Source organism: Cibotium barometz, chromosome 4 (assembly GCF_041138505.1).
Source record: "Cibotium barometz isolate CiBa-2024 chromosome 4, ASM4113850v1, whole genome shotgun sequence".
NCBI lineage: Eukaryota > Viridiplantae > Streptophyta > Polypodiopsida > Cyatheales > Cibotiaceae > Cibotium > Cibotium barometz.
This window is the reverse complement of record NC_141049.1, coordinates 16,624,489-16,630,074: the sequence shown is the minus strand read 5'-3', so window position 1 is coordinate 16,630,074 and position 5,586 is coordinate 16,624,489. Positions and strand designations below refer to the sequence as shown.

The 5,586-nt window shown below is 42.5% G+C and overlaps 1 pseudogene; it reads right to left on the bottom strand.

Annotated features, from left to right (window-relative positions):
• Positions 1-752: 752 nt before the first annotated feature.
• LOC147638967 (putative GTP diphosphokinase RSH3, chloroplastic pseudogene) lies at positions 753-5,008 on the bottom strand (annotated as a pseudogene).
• Positions 5,009-5,586: the final 578 nt, after the last annotated feature.

Sequence of the window (5,586 nt, the reverse complement as noted above, 5' to 3'; positions counted from 1 at the left end):
GCTATTGCAACTTTATCAGATTAGGTCTCCACGACCTCAATCACAAGACGGTCAAAATGCTTCCCCAACATTCTTGACATAAAATAGTCATTTAAAAATAGGTCATAAATATAATTTCTATAACAAATTCTTGTCTTTCCACATTGCTCCACATCAACCCACATTATTAAGTTCCACAATCATTTCATAAGTATTTTTATTCTCATCCAATCACATCATTTTCATCTCATCATATCTTTCGTCAATTTGTCCTCATTAGACCTCATCCACTCACATCTACCCATAATCACATCTCATCCATTCAGACCACATCACATTCACTCACATCTCAACCATTCAGACCACATCACATTCACTCACATCACATCTCATTCATTGACATCTATCCTAATTCACATGTACGACTACTCGCATCTATCCATACATTCATATCTATCACTTGACTGTAGCCTTCCAAGCACACAAAAAAGACAGCAAACCCGGCTCGAGCATGCGAAATATACGCATTGGGGTGCCCCATAGCCATGAAAGCTGCAAGAAGCTCTTAAGAAACACACATATACACACACACCATCTATTCTCTCATCTCTCTCTCTAGGAAAACACCACAGCCATATACCCACACAATGAAAAGCTACCTAGTGTAGAGCACACAGAAGATAGACAAGACAATCATCCTCACCATCCTCTTCTCCTTCCTCCATAGCTAGGAAATATTCAAGAACAAGGAAGAGACAAGAGAGAGGCAAGAGTTGTGCTCAAACCAAGAGAGTTAGAAAGGAACGTGAAAGAGGTTGATAAAGGAAGAGAGAGACTCTAACTTCCTCAACCACCCACATCCCACGACCCTTCTTTTCCCCTTTTCTTTATTTAATTCCAAATATTCAAAAGTACATAATGTTTGAACTTTAGGCTTGCTTCATTTTGTGAATACATGGCTTGGACCTTACAAAATACTTAAGAGAGAGTTTTCATGCTGTGGCTTTACAAATGCGGACCCGCTAAATTGCCAAGCATTTACAAAGTTGGACATGCGTACAAATCATACGGCAGCAAGTGTATGTCTAGGCTTGGATACAAAATAAACATGGGATAACATCATTCTTATTTGAGAAAAGCTGCATCTTCTTAGCCTATTTGATGTCAAAATTGGAGGCTATCATTCCTCCCACACTTAGCTTATGAGCTCCCGCGAACAAAATGTCGATGAAATTTCTCCCTTTTCACATACTTAATCACTCCTTCAAAAAAATCCTCAAACTTCATCACACCTCTTCAAACTCCTCACTTACTCTCCTACACTTACTCCATACTCAATCAAACATAGAATGAGGTGAAAAATCATCAACACATCCCCCACAAAGAACCCACAAACATCCTATGGAAATAATAATAACTCCTAACTTCAAACACCAAAATAATCCCCATCAAAAGATCATAATTTCATAGCTCTCCCTCACTCGAAATCTTCATGAAAATCTGCCACCCTTCATCCACCTCGGCTTTGATGGTTGCCTCAAGCTCATCATCTTCAAACTTCTGTCGGTCTATGGCCGCTTTGAGCTGAGCTGCATAGGCTATTGCTTCTCTCCGCTGGCCTTCTCGGAGCTCTCTCTCCTATCTCTCTTCCTCTGCCTCTCTCTCTGCTACCATGGCGATCATATGGGCATCATACTTCTTCTCCTCTTGTGCTCCGGCTAGTTTCTTGGCCCTGTTGTGCTCATTGTATAGCAGCATCTCTTTGGCCTTCTGGCTATCCAGTAGCCTCTGCTGGCACTGTTTCCGCTTCAAGTCTTCTTCCTCTTCCAGTCATCTTCTGTTCATATTTATCATGTCCTCTTTGACGGCCGCCCTCTCTTCTTCCCGCAGCCTCTGCACCATGGACAACTGCTCATGCAAGATGTCAATAGCCTCTTGTTTGCGAGCTTGCTTCCGCTCCAATTCCTCGCGATGCAGCTCGTCATGGATCATGCATACTTAGGGAATCCTCCGAGACATCTGTGTCTGTCTCTCCCTTCCATGTACTCGCAACCTGCACACTCTGCATCTCATCATTAACCCCTGGAGCTGTTGTTTGCAATGCATGAAACTCTTTTATAGTCTCTTTTACATTCCACTCTAAATGGCCCACATCATCAGCTTGAGAACAACCTACTACATGATTGATCAACTCATTAATAGCTAACCCATTTACACTACTGGAATATGCAGCAAGATATTCATCTTCAAGATCATAAAACAACTCTATCATGGACTATTGGAGACTTTCCAGAGCTACCCTCCCTCTCCTGGCTGGCCACAACTTGGGTATCATGCTTCACAAAAGTTGTATATTGAAAACTTGAAGGCTGACTGCCAAGCAGCATCTCATCTGGGACAAAACTGAAACCTAGACCAGCTCTATTATTTGGATGTCTATATTTAGGAGGCACAAAACTTGCAACGGGAAACATCTCAGCAAAACTAGCCATAACTTCCACTACCCATCCGGGTGAAAACATGTGCCCGGCATGCGGTTCTTCAGTGATATCACCACCTTCCTCATCTGATATATCATTATCCTCCAAGTGTAGGAGGAGGGGCCTGATACTGAGGTCCATAATTCTGATAGCCCGTAGTTTGCTGCTGTGCTCCATACCCTGTGCCACCATATCCAGACACTCCATAGCTCGGCTTGCTGATGCATCTCTTTGGTTCTAATCTGAACTTCTAAAGGAAATCCATCATCACCCTGAACTACTGTATGCAAAGACTGATACCCATTGGCCTTGGGCTGCATGATGTAGTCCTTAATGCTTGCAGAAGTCTGTGGCCACAGCCTGTGAATGGTTTTGAGAGCTGTATAGCAATCCTCCATATTTGTCATAATCAAGCGCAAGCCTTGCACATCATAAACTTCATCAAAATTCCCACCCTTCCTTATCATCTTTGTGTAAATGCCATAGAGGTTTTTTCCACTCAAATCATGATACAAAACTCCTTCCTCAAGGAGTGTGTTCTCCAATTTCTGGATGGATTCCATAATTGTTGTTTCCCTAAACCCCCCTGTTAGCTTTGTTGCTAATTTCTGATGTTCCTGAGGTTTTAGATGCTTAAAGCACAAATCTTCCAGTTCTGCCTTCCAGCTCCATATTCCTAGCCTATTGGCTAGAGGAGCAAAAACCTGGAGGGTCTCCTTTGCTATTCGCAGTTGCTTGTGTTCAAGCAGTGCTACCAAAGTTCTCATGTTATGCAGCCTGTCAGTAAGCTTGATAAGAACCACCCGAACATCTGCCATAGCTAGAAACATTGTATGCAGTCGATCCGCCTCAAGAGTTTTGCTTGCAGTGTCATTATCCCGTGCCAACTTGCTAAACTCGCTCAATTTCGACACCCCTTCCACTAGGTCTGCAACCTGCTTGCCAAGCATCTCCTGAAGCTCCTTGTAATCAACAGCAGAGTCATCAACTATGTCATGAAGCAACCCTGCTGCAACTACTACTTTGCTTGCACCTATTTCTGCTAAAATCATTGCAGTCTCGACACAATGAACAAGATAAAGATCACCAGTAACTTGGTACTGACCATGGTGGGCCTTTTCTGCTTCTCGAAAGGCTTTAATGACAAAGGGATCTTTGAAAATTTCCTGGCAGCCTTGAGCATCAAGTAAAATGTCTTCAGCTGTTCGCCCTCCATGCATTGGTAGTGATTCTGACAGTTCTGCCGATAATCTTTGTGGCTCTGCAAATGAGCCTAGATGCTCTTCTGGCATGCTGCAAGGACCTCTGAATTCCTCTCTCCATAAAAGAGACTGCTGTAGATCTGCTGATAAATAAGGAACAAAGTCGAATGGTGCTCCCAAGCTGTAGTTAGATCTGCTGTGTGTTTGCCGTATCCCTATCTTCGTTGATCTCCAGTTTCTCCATCATTATTCTCCAATGATGCCGTAAACCCTAGATTAATTTTCTTCCTTTTTCCTTGCTGATGCTCAAAACCCTAGAAGGCGTCTGCGAGACGAGAAGCCCTTGCGTGGCTGCTAAGGCGAGGTCGTTCCCAGACTACCAATCCTCCTTTTTCTACTGGCGGCCAGAAAACCTCAAATTCTCTCTCTCCTTTGCTGCACCCAGACCCTCATTGTCCCTTCCTTTGCAAGCCTCTGTCTTCAAAAATCTCACAAGAATGTGGTCCCCTCGCTCTTCTCTTTACAGCTTTCATGTCCATCTTGCTCCTTTCTTTCCTTCAAGGCCGCCTCCCTCCTCATTTGAAGCTGCTTCTTGCAAGTTCCATGGCTAGCCCCTCCCGGCGAACGCACCAAATGAATCAGCCTTCCAAGCACACTAAAAAGACAGCAAACCCGGCTCGAGCATGCGAAATATACGCATTGGGGTGCCCCATAGCCATGAAAGCTGCAAGAAGCTCTCAAGAAACACACATATACACACACACCATCTATTCTCTCATCTCTCTCTCTAGGAAAACACCACAGCCATATACCCACACAATGAAAAGCTACCTAGTGTAGAGCACACAGAAGATAGACAAGACAATCATCCTCACCATCCTCTTCTCCTTCCTCCATAGCTAGGAAATATTCAAGAACAAGGAAGAGACAAGAGAGAGGCAAGAGTTGTGCTCAAACCAAGAGAGTTAGAAAGGAACGTGAAAGAGGTTGATAAAGGAAGAGAGAGACTCTAACTTCCTCAACCACCCACATCCCACGACCCTTCTTTTCCCCTTTTCTTTATTTAATTCCAAATATTCAAAAGTACATAATGTTTGAACTTTAGGCTTGCTTCATTTTGTGAATACATGGCTTGGACCTTACAAAATACTTAAGAGAGAGTTTTCATGCTATGGCTTTACAAATGCGGACCCGCTAAATTGCCAAGCATTTACAAAGTTGGACATGCGTACAAATCATACGGCAACAAGTGTATGTCTAGGCTTGGATACAAAATAAACATGGGATAACATCATTCTTATTTGAGAAAAGCTGCATCTTCTTAGCCTATTTGATGTCAAAATTGGAGGCTATCATCACTTCACATCCAAATAAATTCATGTCACATCTCATCTCTTTACATCACATCACATTCCTTCACATACACATCTATATCCATTCTTTCACATACATCCACATCCATTCTTTCACATACTCATTCACATCCATTCTTCACATACACATTCATGTCCATTATCATCATATACATTCCTTCACATACACATCTATATCCATTCTTTCACATACATTCACATCCATTCTTTCACATACTCATTCACATCCATTCTTCACATACACATTCATGTCCATTATCATCATATACATTCACTCACATCCCATATCATTCATTTACATTCTGATTCACATCACTTCTCATCACATCTATTCACCTCACATCTCATCACCTCTATTCACAACACATTCATGCATCCATTCACATCTATCTGATTCACATCACATCTCATCACATCTATTCACCTCACATCTCATCACCTCTATTCACATCACATCCATCCATCCATTCACATCTATCTGATTCTCATCACATCTCAACACATCTATTTGCCTCACATCTCATCACCTCTATTCACATCACATCCCTCACT